This window comes from Capricornis sumatraensis, chromosome 1, assembly GCF_032405125.1.
Source record: "Capricornis sumatraensis isolate serow.1 chromosome 1, serow.2, whole genome shotgun sequence".
Taxonomy (NCBI): Eukaryota; Metazoa; Chordata; class Mammalia; order Artiodactyla; family Bovidae; genus Capricornis; species Capricornis sumatraensis.
In genome coordinates, this window is record NC_091069.1 from 94,952,220 (window position 1) to 94,968,000 (window position 15,781).

General features: G+C 42.3%; 1 pseudogene; it reads left to right on the plus strand.

Moving 5' to 3' along the window:
• Positions 1-379: 379 nt before the first annotated feature.
• Positions 380-942, plus strand: LOC138075446 (low molecular weight phosphotyrosine protein phosphatase pseudogene; annotated as a pseudogene).
• Positions 943-15,781: the final 14,839 nt, after the last annotated feature.

Consider the following 15,781-nt stretch of genomic DNA (forward strand, 5'->3'; position numbering starts at 1 on the left):
GGCTTAAAGTCTTAAGTATATAAACATATATGTGATACCATAAAACTAGAAGAAAACAGGTAAAACATCATCTGGCATAAATTGTAGCAATATTTTCTTAGGTCAGTCTCCCAGGATGATAGAAACAAAAGCAAAATTAAACAAATGAAACCTAATCAAACTTACAAGCTTTTGCACAGCAAAGGAAACCATAAACGAAATGAAAAGACAACCAGTGGACCAGGAGAAAATATTTGCAAATGACGGGACCAAGAAAGGCTTAATTTCCAAAGTAGGCAAACACCTCATACAACTGAATAGCAAAAGAAAACAAACACCCTGAACAAAAAAAATGGGCAGAAAACCTAAATAGACATTTCTCCAAAGAAGACATTCGGCGCGCGGGAAGATGGCTGAGCCGGTGACCAAGTCGGTGCTGTTCCTATGTCTGGGTAACATCTGTCGATCACCCATCGCAGAAGCGGGTTTCAGGAAACTTGTAACTGATCAAAACATTTCAGATAATTGGAGGACAGACAGTGCAGCAACATCCACGTATGACTAGGAAACCCTCCTGATTATTGGAGGCGGGCTTGCATGAAGAAGCATGGGATCCCTATGAGTCATGTTGCCCGGCAGGTTACCAAAGAAGACTTTGCCACTTTTGATTATATACTGTGTACGGATGAGAGCAATCTGAGAGATGTGAATAGAAAAAGTAATCAACTTAAAAACTGCAGAGCGAAAATCGAACTACTCTGGAGCTATGATCCACAAAAACAACTTATCATTGAAGATCCCTATTATGGCAACGACGCTGACTTTGAGGCCGTCTACCAGCAGGGCGTGCGGTGCTGCAGAGCCTTCCTGGAGAAGGTTTGCGGACCAGAACGTCCCGCTGTGGCCCAGGCTCGTCCCCCCAGGCCATGCGGCAAGTGTCAACAGTGTCCTCTCTTCAGTTGACTCACTGTTTCTCACCTAGAAAAATAATTGTAGATGGAACTCAGTCTTTGTGTTTGGCGGAAGAGTAAATAAAAAATCTTTGATTCAGATAGTTTATGGGGTAAGAGTTCCTAAGGCAATGGCACCCCACTCCAGTACTCTTGCCTGGAAAATCCCATGGACGGAGGAGCCTGGTAGGCTGCAGTCCATGGGGTCGCTAAGAGTCGGGCACGACTGAGCAACTTCACTTTCACTTTTCACTTTCACGCACTGGAGAAGGAAATGGCAACCGACTCCGGTGTTCTTGCCTGGAGAATCCCAGGGACGGTGGAGCCTGATGGGCTGCCGTCTGTGGGGTCGCACAGAGTCGGACACGACTGAAGCGACTTAGCAGCAGCAGCCGCAGACTAGCTAAACCTCCCACGATGCCCCAGTTACAAAAACAGTGGAACAGCCGAAGTAGTGGAGCGGCACAGTAGACCATAACGAAGGGAAGCAAGACGCCCCTCAGGAGCCTGCACTGCCCCTCCCTCTGTGGCCGGGCCCTGCCGACTGCCTCTCGACGGGGGCCTGGCGCCCAGCGGCCACTCGCTCGCAGTGCGGGGGGCGCACACTCTCAGGACAGGAAGGAGCGAGGTTCGTGGGATTCATCCTTAGCACCTTCACTCCTTCTTAGTTTGTGTCTGTGTGGTTCATTTCATAAGGAAGTCACCTTATGTGTTCCCATTTGAACCCCTTTGCCTCTGGAAATGTAGTTATATCCAGGAGAAGGACATGTGTGCTGGTTTATCTTATGGTCAGTTTGGGGACTGTGTCTGCTTCTGCATGCGTATAATTGCCTGAATGTCAATTATAGATCACCATGTGTGGGAAATAGTATTAAGCTGGGAAAAGTCCTTTTATGTTGGAATGCTTTAATATTGATATATTAGGTATTCTTTTGTTGGTGCCTGGCTATAGGGAAATATACACAATTTGTGCACACTTTGAAATAACTGATCTAAAATTCATATGAATATATGTCAGAAAAAAATTGTTCTCAAATAAATGGGAAATTACAAAAATACAACTGAGGTGCCAAAAAAAAAAAAAACACAAGACATTCAGATGGCTAACAAGTACATGAAAAAATGCTCAATATCACTAATGACTGTGTGCGAGCTCAGGTTCAGTCATGTCTGACTTTTTTGCAACCCCATGGGCTGCAGCCTGCCAGACTCTTCTGTCCATGGGATTTCCCAGGCAGGAATACTAGAGTGGGTTGGATTTCCTCCTCCAAGGACTCTTCAGGATTTCTCAGGGAAGCTTCAAGATTCAGGAGATCTGTGACTTAGCCATTGAAAGCCTCAATAAAGTTAAAAGACTGAAAAAACCCAAAAGGTGATTGCAGAGAAGAAAGCATTTAAATGAAAAATTAATATCAAAATGAGGAATTAATATCAAAAATACTTTTAAAACCCCATGTATTTGGAAACTGAATGTCCACTATTAAATGATGGGTACATCTAAGAAGCCACAACAAAGAAAATTAGAAAACATTTGTAACAGAATAAGAATGAAAAGAGAATCTATCAATATTTGTTGCATGCAGCTGAAGCTGCTCAAGGCAACTAAATACAATGTGGACTCTTGAATAAGCACTAGCATAAAATTTTGTGAAATGTGAACACAGTATGTACTTTAGTTAATAATTCAAAGCAGGTGGATGCTTAACCACTGGACCACCAGAAAAGTCCACCTATTTATTTTATACATAGTAGTTTGTACATCTTAATCCCATAGCCCTATCTTGCCCCTCCCTTCTCCCCTCTCTCCACTGGTAACAGTTAATTTGTTCTCTTTATCTGTGAGTCTGTTTCTATTTTGTTATATTTACTCATTTGTTATATTCTGTTTCCACATTTTAATTCTACAAATTGTGCTGTAGACTCCCCACTTCCTTCCAGGAGTGTGGCTTACTATATACTTATGAAAGGCCCTCCTGCTACAAAATTATTAGAGGTAAATAATAGTAATAATAATAATTACTACATTAGAGGTAAATAATAGTAATAATAATAATTACTACATAAAACATAGTATTTTCCTGAGTTCACTAGAAGCAAGAAAAATTTCAAAAGAAAAGAAAAACAAAACAAAATGCAAAGAAGCAAAAACCTTAAGCTAAGAAGGAAATGGCAACCCACTCCAGTGTTCTCGCCTGGAAAAGTCCATGGACAGAGGAGCCTGGCGGGCTGCAGTCCATGGGGTCACATGACTGAGCATGTGTGCATGAGGGAGCAGGGAGATGGGTTGGTAGCAATAAACTGGTAGACCTGAAAAAAAAAGAAAGCCTTAAGCTGAAACCAGAATGCTAAATGATAGGAACTCACGTCAAATGCCAACAGCGCCCTCCATCAATCTGCAGGACTGAAGCAAGGTGGGGACCCAAGTCTGGGGCTCAGCACCACAGTCAGGACTCTATACGGAAACCGAGGTTGTTCCAGCCCCCTGTGCCCAGTTTCTCCTGGAAACAAAAGAAGACGCTTTCTGGAGAAAGCGTCCCTAATCACCTTAAATAGAGTACCATCCAAACTACAAAGGGTGAGAGTCAGCAGATGTAGATTCTCAGTGAGAATGGAATCATCAGCTACATAATAGAAATGCCTATGTATGAAATGTTTAAGGAAATAAGAGACGGAATCACAGATGAGAAAGAGAAAAGAGACTATTTAAAAGGACAAAATACAATAGAAAAAAATGAGTGCTTCTAGAAAAGAAAAGTGGAATTCTTAAAGTGGGAAGACTCAGTGGATATGGAGCGAGGGCAATATGAGCATGTTGGTGTGATGCAATGTACAGGACACAGCCCTGTGCACAAAGTGATCTCAACAAAATAAGAACCCAAACTTCAACAAGCCTTCGGAACTGACATCCAGTTTACATCAACACAAAGCAAAGGAACACTGGCCACCACACCATTAGGAAGGTCAGAGATAGGAACAAAAACTGGGACATTCCACAAGACAACTGACCCAGTTTCTTCACCATGTCACTATCACAAGGAAAGCAAACAAACGACAAAGAAAAAAAGATAGCTCTAGACTAAAAGAGGGAGAAGGAAATGGCAACCCACTCCAGTGTTCTTGCCTGGAGAATCCTGGGGACAGAGAAGCCCGGAGGGCTGCTGTCCATGGGGTTGCACAGAGTTGGACATGACAGAAGCCCTTAGCATGCATGCACGCATTGGAGAAGGAAATGGCAACCCACTCCAGTGTTCTTGCCTGGAGAATCCCAGGGACAGAGGAGCCTTGTGGGCTGCCGTCTATGGGGTCACACAGAGTCGGACACGACTGACGTGACTTAGCAGCAGCAGCAGACTAAAAGAAATTTAAAATACACAATTACTAAATGCAGTACGTTAATCCTAATGCAAAGAGATGAACTAGGAAAAGACATTTCTGGGAAAATTAGGGAAATTTGAATATGACCTGATATTAGAGAAATTATTGTTAATTTTGTTAAGTATGATAACGGCATTATGTCTATGTAAGAAAAAGTGTACATATTTTAGGGGGCTTCCATGGTGCTCAGATGGTAAACAGTCCACATGCAATGTAGGCAACCTGGGTTCAATCCCTGGGTCAAGAAGATCTCCTGTAGAAGGAAATGGCAACCCACTCCTGTATTCTTGCCTGGAGAATCCCATAGACAGAGGAGCCTGGTGGTCTACAATCCATGGGGTCACAAAGAGTTGGACACAACTGAGCAAAGTTGCATTAGTCTGGATTTTGTTTCCAAATACTTCATCAACAGCAAACACACTCAATCACAAGGAAAAGATGAAGCAAGTTGACAAAATCTTGATAATTGTTGAAACTGGGTAATAGATATGTGGGAATTCATTAAAATGTTCTCCCCCAGTTTTCAGGTATGTTTGAAAACTGAAAGTTACTCAGTCGTGTCCGACTCTTTGCGACCCCATGAATCGCAGCACGCCAGGCCTCCCTGTCCATCACCATCTCCCGGAGTTCACTCAGACTCACGTCCATCGAGTCCGTGATGCCATCCAGCCATCTCATCCTCAGTCGTCCCCTTCTCCTCCTGCCCCCAATCCCTCCCAGCATCAGAGTCTTTTCTAATGAGTCAACCCTTCGCATGAGGTGGCCAAAGTACTGGAGCTTCAGCTTTAGCATCATTCCTTCCAAAGAAATCCCAGGGCTGATCTCCTTCAGAATGGACTGGCTGGGTCTCCTTGCGCAGGCGGCTGCGAGCCATGGACTATACAGTCCATGGATTCTCCAGGCCAGAATACTGGAGTGGATGGGCTTTCCCTTCTCCAGGGGATCTTCCCAACCCAGGGATTGAACCTAGGTCTCCCGCATTGCAGGTGCATTCTTTACCAGCTGAGCCACAAGGGAAGCCCCAGGTATGTTTGAAATTGTCCGTAATAAATTACTTTTAAGTCTCTAGAGAAAGATATTATACTTATCTTGTTAACATTTCTAAAATCTCCAAAATCTTACTGTTGAAGAATGCTTTATAAATTCTATCTGAACAGTTTTGTGCTTAGTCTTTCTTATTCATTTCTCACAGCAATTAATACTTATAAAAGGACTTCTCAGGTGGTGCAGGGGCTAAGACTTCATGCTCGCAATGTTGGTGGGAAGGGGTGCGGGTTCAATCCCTATTTAGGGAACTCGATTCCACAGGCTGTAACTAAAAGTGTGCATGCTGCTAAAGTTCCCACAAGTAGCAAATGAAATTGAAGATCCCACATGCCACAACTAAGACCCACTGCTAAATAAATAAGAAGTGTTAAAAATAATACTTGTAGAACACTGTGTAACATTCTTAAAGTGTCGTCACTTTGAGGTCATTGCAATAACCTTGTGAGGTACATATTATTGTCATCATGCAAGAAAAACACCAAAATGCTGGTTTTTTCTTATGCATGCTACTGCTAAGTCACTTCAGTCGTGTCCGACTCTGTGCGACCCCATAGATGGCAGCCCACCAGGCTCCCCCATCCCTGGGATTTTCCAGGCAAGAACACTGGAGTGGGTTGCCATTTCCTTCTCTAGTGCATGAAAGTGAAAAGTGAAAGGGAAGTCGCTCAGCCGTGTGCGACTCTTAGCGACCCCATGGACTGCAGCCCACCAAGCTCCTCCGTCCATGGGATTTTCCAGGTAAGAGTACCGGAGTGGGGTGCCATCGCCTTCTCCATTTTCTTATGCATAAGGACCAGTAAGATATCTCACCTAAATTTTCCTTTTTTTTTCTTTTAACATTCCAATATGAGGTTCATTTCTAAAAACATTCATTTTTCTCCTGCCAACTTTTCATCTTAGCTGGGAGATATTTTTCCGCCGATAAAAGTAATACATTCTTGCTGTACAAAATTTTAATGACATAAAAATAAAGAAGAGGGGGAAAATCACACATCATCAAAATGCCCAGATGCAGCAATGACTCTCACTGAAATATCTTTCCTTCTATTCTTTTAAACATATGGTCTTATTAAATGCTGAATAATTATAAAAGAACATTTATTACATATGTTTAAGACATAAGGAATAGAAACAAAATTTAAACATCAGTGGATCCACCGCCCAGTTAGTAAGCCAGAACTTCTGAAATCTCTGCTGCCCTTCCCAGATCTCAGCCCTTTCATCCCAAATAGCATCAAGGTGTTTCCAATTTTGTTGTTCTCACTTAACTTTTCTTTATAGTTTTGCCACATATATATTGAGCAATTTCACATGGTCCAAACTGTACCCATTTCTAAGCAATATGTTGCTTCGTTTAGTTTGGACTTTTCTATAAATCATATTGCATGTATTTTCCTGTAGTTTGCTTTTTCATAGTCATGAGATTTGTTCATGTTCATTTGCGTAGCTATATTGCATTTCTCACTGCTCTATTGTGTTCCAAGTACCACAGTCTTATCTATTTTTCTTATTCTACTTTCAATGAATCACACTTTAGTTATTTCTGTACATAATTTATATGTAACTGAGATAAACGTGTATATAAATTGATTTTTTTGCTTGAAATTGTTTAACATAATTTTGTATACTATTTTTAAAGCTTTATATATATCATGTAAATGACTTAAAAATCTTCATTTTATATACATATAATAGTTTATAGTGATGGAATTTAATCTTCTTTCAGTTTTACCATCAACAAATAATAGCACACAGGGAACTGTACTCAATATCCTGTGATAAGCCATAATAGAAAAGAATATATATGTTTAAAAATATAAATAATACCACAATAAAACAGCATTTCACTGGATATGCTGAGCAATAGATTATATACAACTGAAAAGGGATACAGTGAAGAAAGAGCTGAAGAAATTACTTAAAATGCAGCGGAGATAAACAGGAAATGGAAAATGTGAAAAATGGTTTAAGAGTCATGGAGTACAGAATGAAAAAGCCTGTAATTTGTTTAACTGAAGTCCCAGTAGGGCATTCTAAAATAGCAAGACTGTAGGAGAAGCAATATATGAAGAGGCAGAGGAAGAGTATCCCAGAACTGATGAAGTATGTGAATCCACAGATACAGGATGGATGCACAACATAATATCAAGTGGGATAAATAAAAAGAAATCCACCCCTAGGTGCTTGTAAGGAAACGAGAATACCAAAGACAAAGAAGGAGTTGTAAAAGGCACCAGAGATTTAAAACTTTCTGTTCAGTTTAAAAATCTCATAATCTTGAAATTGGATTGGAAGTATCACTATGAACTCATGACTTACTTAAAAAAAAAAAAAGAAAAACTGGTATTTTCCAGCTCTGTCCTCTGAAGAAATGACAATCCAGTAGCAAGAAGCACCTTTAGTGACCAGGGTTTGCTGTCTGAATACCATCTTTCACAAAAAGGAGCTAGAGCTCTCTGGAGAAATGGCTGATTCCAGTTAGGGGGCAGGAAATGTACAAGTCAAACCTAGGAGATCAATTGAGCCATAAAGAAGGAAGTTGCAAACAACTACCTGTTGTTGTTCAGTCGTTAAATTGTATCTAACTCTTTGCAGCCCCATGGACCAGCACACCAGGCTTCCCTGTCCTTCACCATCTCCCAGAGTTTGCTCAAATTCATGTCCATTGAGTCAGTGATGCCATCCAACCATCTCATCCTCTGTCTTCCCCTTCTCCTCCTGCCCTCAGTCTTTCCCAGCATCAAGGTTTTTTTCCAATGAGTCAGCTCTTCACATCAGGTGGCCAAAGTGTTGGAGCTTCTGCATCAGCCGCTCCAATGAATATTCAGGATTGATTTCCTTTAGGATTGACTCTTTTGATCTCCTTGCTGTCCAAGGGATTCTCAAGAGCCTTTTCCAGCACCGCAGTTCTTCAGCACTCAGCCTTCTTCATGGCCCAACTCTCACTTCCGTACATGACTACTGGAAAAACCATAGCTTTGACTGTACAGACCTTTGTTGGAAAAGCAATGTCTCTGCTTTGTAATATGCTGTCTAGGTTTGTCATAGCTTTTCTTCCATGGAGCAAGCATCTTATAATTTCATGGCTGCAGTCACCATCTGCAGTGATTTTGGAGCCCAAGAAAAGAAAATCTGTCACTATTTCCACTTTTTCCCCGTCTGTTTGCCATGAAGTGATGGGACCAGAAGCCATGATCTTAGTTTTTCGAATGTTGAGTTATAAGCCAGCTTTTTCATGCTCCTCTTTCGCCTTCATCCACAGGCTCTTTAGTTCCTCTTTACGCCATTAGGGTGGTGGTATATGCGTATCTGAGGTCGTTGATATTTCTCCCAGCAATCTTGATTCCAGCTTGTGCTTCATCCAGCCCAGCATTTCAAATGATGTACTCTGCACATAAGTTAAATAAGGAGGGAGAAACAACCATCTCAGGAATTTTTAAAAGATCATAGGAGGCAACTTCAAGGGACTTTGGCTAAAGATGGGATCACTTCAGCATAAAAAACAGTAAATGATAATGACTGCATATTAAAGCACATGGAATACAGAAACCCCCATAATTTTATAATCTCACACATACACACCCCCCCCCTCACCTTTGGGCACATCAACTGCATTTTAATCAAGTAGTTAATGAAGAAAAGTTTCTGATGAATAAATTCCAGCTAATAAATGGAGAAGGAATGACAGATTTGAAGGAGATCACCATTTTACACCCCCTAATTCAGTCACAGGTGAATTTAAAATCAAAGTGGGACAACTAAACATCGTGTGCCTCCTGGCCTGATGCACAGGGAGCTTTTCCCAAAATAATTTAACCTAAATCTAATTAAGGCCTAGATATAACTGCCAATTTATGGGAAATACAGGGTCCAGAGGAACAAGTGAGATGACACCTGAAGAAGCAATCAGCCGAATTCTGTGGGAAATTCTACAGGCAAATGTTCTGTTTTTATCAACAAATAAACGGAGGTGGAGTGGGGCTAAGACCTTTTTGGAACAGAAGAATCTGAACATGCTGAGGAATTAGATGACATAAAGAAATTAACATAAAAATAAAGCAAAAAGTCCTCATCTATCAAAGACACAATCTGATCCATATACATGATGTGGAATTGCTTTAAACGCTTCAGCAAAAGCAAAAAATGCTTCCAAGAAGGGGAGGCAGAACAGAGGAAACTCCACTGGCAAAATGTTAACTTCTGAACCTGGGTGTGGGGAGTGAGGAAGTTCACTTAACTCTTCTCTCTGCTTTGGGATACATTTGAAATTTTCCGTAATAAAAAGTTTTCTTGGACATTCTCTGGTGGTTCAGTGCTGCTGAGTCCTGGGTTCAATCCCTAGTCAGGGAACTAAGATCCCACAAGCCTTGCAGTGCAGCCAGGAAAAGGAAAAAAAAATTTTTTAAGGCAATCTGAAAGAAAAGTCTTATCGCTCACAAAGAAACAACTATTAAGCAACAAGGACTGCTTAACAACAAGAGTGGGAAACAGAAGATAGCAGAATATACTCAAAGGACCAAGAGAAAATAGCTTCCATGCTAGGATTACATACTCAGCAAAAGTATCTTTGGAGAATGAGGTGGGAACTTCCCTGAAACTCCAGTGGTTAAGATTTCACCTTCCAATGCAGGGGGTATGGCTTCCATCCCTGGTCAGGGAGCTAAGATTCCACGTGCCTGTGGCCAAAAAGATGAAACAAAAGTAATATTGTGACAAATTCAATAAAGACTTTAAAAATGATCCACATCAAAAAAAAAAAAAAACTTAAAAAAAAAGAAGAATGAGATGAATTAGGGACATGTATATGGAAAAGACTCTGATACTGGGAGCAACTGGGGGCAGGAGGAGAAGGGGATGACCGAGGATGAGATGGCTGGATGGCATCACTGACTCGATGGACGTGAGTCTGAGTGAACTCCAGGAGCTGGTGATGGACAGGGAGGCCTGGCGTGCTGCAATTCATGGGGTCGCAAAGAGTCGGACATGACTGAGCGACTGAACTGAACTGAACTGATATATATATAATGATAAGGGCCTCCCTGATGGCTCAGATGGTAAAGAATATGCCTGTAATGCAGGAGACCCAGGTTCGGTCCATGGGTTAGGAAAATCCTCTGGAGAAGGGAATGACAACCCAGTCCAGTATTCTTGCTTGGAGAATTCCACGGACAAAGGAGTCTGGTGGGCTACATACCATGGGGTCGCAAAGAGTCAGACACAACTGATTGACTCACTTTCTTTTATACATAACAAAGACTAAGCTTAGCTTGAATAAACCTATACAAAGAATGTTCTTTCAGAAAGAAGGAAAATGATTCAAGAAGGAAGGTCAGAGATTTAAGAAGGAATGGTGAGCAAAGAAATTGGTAAACATGTACGTAAACAGATATTGCCTATAAAGTGATTCTAATAATGTCTAATTTGTGAGGTTTAAAAACATAGTTAAAATACTAGAAAACAATAGTATCTCAGAATGTGGTGTATCTCTTCACTTGTTAGCTTTTCTTCTTTTCTCTTAAGTAATGCTTTAGAGTTTTCGTCGTATAAAAGTTGCCCCTTATTAATTTAAATCCTCGATATAGTGTTTTTAATTGTTTTATTGTATAAAGTATAAATAACATAAAATTTACCATTTAAACCATTTTAAAGTGTATACGTACAGTATTTTATAGTTTTTAGATCCTATTAGAAATGGTATCTTTTGACTTTCATGTTTTTTAATTACTTATTATTGTGTAACTGTTGATTTCTGTATGTTGATCTTGTACTGGCCATTTAATTCTCTGTTCGTTAAAACAGTTTTTCAGTTAATTCTCTTTTCTAGGTATATAATAGCAACATCTGTAAACAATAATATTTTGATTCTTCCTTTCCAAAAAGTAGACTCTCTTTGTGTCTTCTTGTCAAGGCGGGACCTTTAGTATATGTTGAATAACAGCAATGATAATGGACATTTTTGCCTTAGTGTTATTATTATGGGAATGCTCTTAACAATTCACCATCAAGTATGGTATTGATTTCTGGTAGTTTCCCTTCAACATGTTAAGAATATTTTTTTTCCATTTTTAGCTTGCTAAAGTCTAATGAATCCTAATAAAGCTGAGATCCTCAAAGATCTTCAAAGATGCATTCCACTCAAAGATGTGTTATCTGGTCTCCAAATAGAAATCAAGAAGAAATTTCTATTTACATCCTACTGAAAGAACATACATTCCAAGAGCCCCCTTTTCTTTCCTTCCTCTAATTTTCTTTCACTCTGGAGCTACTCTAGAGACCTTCACATTTCCAAACTCAAAACATTTTTAAGCCCCAAGACAGTAATGCTCCCCCCCGACCCCACATGGATTTTCTTTCTCTAACTTTTTAAATGTACTCTTTTTATCAGGTACTTAGTCTCTCAAGCTAAGGGCTCCACCTTCCCTCCAGCCTCTTGGTGTTGTCTCTCTCTTTCTGAATATTTATTTATTTGGCCGTCTCGTGTCTTGGTTGCACCGTGCAGGATATCTTGGTTGTAGTGCACAGACTCTCTAGTTGTGGCACACAGACTCCAGAGCAGACAACGACGGGCTCTGGTAGTTTTGGCGTGCAGGCTCAGTTGCTTCATGACGTGGCAACTTAGTTCCCTGACCAGGGATCGAACCCACGTCCCCTGCATTGCAAGGCTTTACCACTCTTTACCACTGACCCACTAGGGAATTCGCTGTTTCTCTTTTCTCACTCTTTGGGCTGTACATCGTAAAAGATCCTGGGGCCAGGCTGGCAGTTTCTTTAGATGGCTGGCAATCGGGAAACTCGTCTATTTTTAAAGTGTCTCATCCCTTGCATCTATTGCATGATCCCTTGGTTATTCTTCAACATCTCTGGTGTCTCTCTTCCCAGCCCTGAAACACTAAGGCTCCCCAGGCCTCTGCGTTTGGCCTCTTTCTCATGCTCCCTAGACAGTCTCAGGCACTTCAAGTCTCGCAGCATTGCATACACAACGATGACCTCAGGTCTTTGTGTTTGAGGTCATCTCTCCCAGCTCCAGAGTTGTATATCAGTCACCCAATATACGTCTCCCACGAGATGTGCCTCAGGACCTCACTCCCCGCAGGTTCAAATCTCACTCACTTTCCCCGACTACCACCACACTGCTCTCTCTTGGCTTTTGAATGTTACACATGCGAGAAATGTGGAAATCAGCCCACCTCTCTCTCACACTTGCTTCCTACGTTCAACAGCTTATCGGAACCTTGCTATCACATCTCACCGGGCACACCCCTCCCGGCAAGGAGCAGAGGTGAACTGAGGGCGCCCTCTGCTGATGGTTTGAAGAAACTACAACTCCTTTGAGCACCTGCACTCCTAGAGTCGCTCGCAGGATCGCTCCACTGAATTTGGTTGCTTTGCCCCCAACAAGGAAGGCCACCCCCAGGGAGGTCTGCGAGCAGTGGGGAAGTCACTCATCCTCCCCTCTTCCGGCCGCTGACCATCCTCACTGAACCCACTGCTCCACAAGGCACACCGCCCCTCTGCCCCTTCCCCTTCCCTCCTCCCACCTCTCCTGGCTCACAGCCAAGTGGAACCTCCTGGAAGCAGGAGTCCCTCGCTTTCCTTGAGCTTAGCTGGACATGCAGCCTGCTGGACCAGATTCTGGGTGTGGATGAATCTCACCTTTGAGTGTTTAGAAAGGGCTGCCCCTTTTGATTGCAGCCCTGAAGACACAGATTTAAAGGCTCCACTTCGCCTTGGATGGAGGGTGGTGGCCTGGGAGAGCTGACGGGAAGCCGTATGCAGGTCCCACAGTTTTGTGCCTGTGGGTTGGACTTCATTCTCCTGTAGCATCTTATTACAGTGTCCTGGGCTCACAGCTCTGCCACCTCTGAGATGGGTCCCATAGTCTAATGAAGGAACAAACAACAGGCGATGGAAGGTGGTGGAGGGAGACCGACAGGCCTTAGTGTCATTCAGAAGGTGGGACTGACTGGGCTTGGTGGTTGATTAAAATCATTAAGTGGATATTAATTGGATGTTCCTGAGTGCCGGACACTGTGTAGAACATGAAGAAAGGGGGCAGAGCGGGAGGAACTCCCAGGTTCCTAGTGTGAGAATCTGGAACTAGGAAGTGGAAGGACGGACTTGAAGGCTAAGGGAGGGAGATGATGGGTCCCGCGTGGACAGACTGAGTGGGTGGTGCAGGTAAGACCTCCACGTGAGAGGCCCAGCGGACGGCTGACGGGCAGGCTGGAGCTCAGGTAGCCATGGGGAGCGGCTCCTGTAGACGGGGGTGCATAGTGAAGAGAGAGCCTGAGAAAGAGGCACAGAGGACCGGGCAGACAGGTAGGAAGAAGGTGCGTGGACATGGAAACCCAGAGTGCTTCAGAAAGAGGAAGGGGCAACAGCCAGAAGTCCTAGGGTAATAAAGGTCCTGAGAGGTGGCCACTGGACTCAGCCACAAGGAGACTGAGGGGACAGCTCTGCTGAATGGGTACAGGCAGCAGGTACGCTAAAGTGGACAGAGAATCTGGGAGTGACAAAGAGAAAGCTGCGCATACGGGAATTCTCGGCAAAGAAGGGTTTGTCTTAATGAGAGAAACCTGAGTGGGCTCTAGAAAGGAATCAGGGAGAGTAAGTTGAAGGAAAAAGACAAGAGTGAGTGGTTGAATAGGTAAAATAACACAGGGCCCCAAACAATTTGGCCAAAAGTGATCTGGTTTGAGATGGAATGAGATTACTTAAATATCCAAAAAGGGATTGTTTCGGTTAAATAAATGTCTAACAATATGGAATTCTAGCAAAATATTCATCTAAAAATTGGTAACTCATTGGAATAAACACAACATTGAACAATATAATTTTAAATGTCTCTTTTATTATGTTTTGTTATCACAAAGAAACACACACTTATTTCAGGAAAAATCAGAAAATGCCATGAAACAAAGACACTTTAAGCACCCATAATGACACACCCAAAGTTACTTATTCTGCAATTTTTTGTTTCAGGTCCTTTTCTGTGCATACATCATTACTCTGCAAAACTGGAATCATAGTGCACATATTTAGGGTATGCATATTATTGATGTCCTGCTGCAGAGTAAGAAACCCCAATTCTTAGTGAACTAAAACAGCAGATATTTACAGTTAATCCTCCTCATTTGTGTATTCTGTATTTGTGAACTCACCTACTCATGAAAATTAATTTATAATCCCACAATCAATTCTCAAAGTGTTTTCATGACCATTTCTGTATACATATATATATGTTTGTGTTCTTAGGCACTCAGTTGTGTCCAACTTTTTGTGATCTCATGGACTATAGCCCACCAGACTCCTCTGTTCATTGGATTCTCCAGGCAAAAATACTGGAGTAGGTTGCCATTCCCTTCTCCAAGAAATCTTCCCAACCCTGGGATCGAACCCACGTCTCCTACATTGTAGGCAGATTCTTTACCATCTCAGCCCCCAGGGAAGCCCATGTGTACATATATATATATATAAAACAGAGCAGCAAAATTTGAGCTGCCCTGTGGGTGCATTCCCAGCTGAGGTTGAATAAGGTGCCCTGATTCAGTTTACACACCATAAAGAAGTATCCTTTTCTTATTGTACTTAGTGCCATACTTTTTGTATTTTTGCACCTTTCACTGGTAATTTCACTGCTTAAAATGGCCCCTTTAGCCATAAAAAGGATGTGATGTGCTTTACAGAGAAAGTATGTGTGTTAAAGAAGCTTTGTTCAGATATGAGTTACAGTGCTGTTGGCTAATGAATCAACAGTATATATTGTTATCCTTAAATAGAAACACACATAAAACAGGCTTATTGATCTTGATCAGTTGATAAAAATGTGACCAGAAGCTTGCAGAATCTAACTATATTTCCCATAGGAGCAATGGTTTAGATAATTCAGTGTGACTATAATTCCTGGTGACTATATAGAACATAAATAACAAGAATCAACTGAATTATCTCATAATTTCTGTAGGCCAGAAATTACTCTTGCCTGGAAAATCCCATGGACAGAGGAGCCTGGGAGGCTGCAGTCCATGGGGTCGCTAAGAATCAGACACGACTGAGTGACTTCACTTTGACTTTTCACTTTCCTGCATTGGAGAAGGAAATGGCAACCCACTCCAGTGTTCTTGCCTGGAGAATCCCAGGGACAGGGGAGCCTGGTGGGCTGCTGTCTCTGGGATCACACAGAGCCAGACACGACTGAAGTGACTTAGCAGCAGCAGCAGCTGGGTGGCTTTGGCTCAGGGTATCTCATGAGGTTGCAGTCAAGTCGTGGGCCAGGGCTGCAGTCATCTGAAGGCTTGTCTGAGGCTGGAAGTTCTGCTTCCAGCACAGCTCCCTCACACAGCTGTTGGCAGGGGGCCTCAGTTCCTCATTGTGCGGGACACTCCAGAGGGCTTGCTTGAGGGTCCCTGTGACACAGCAGCGAGACCCAC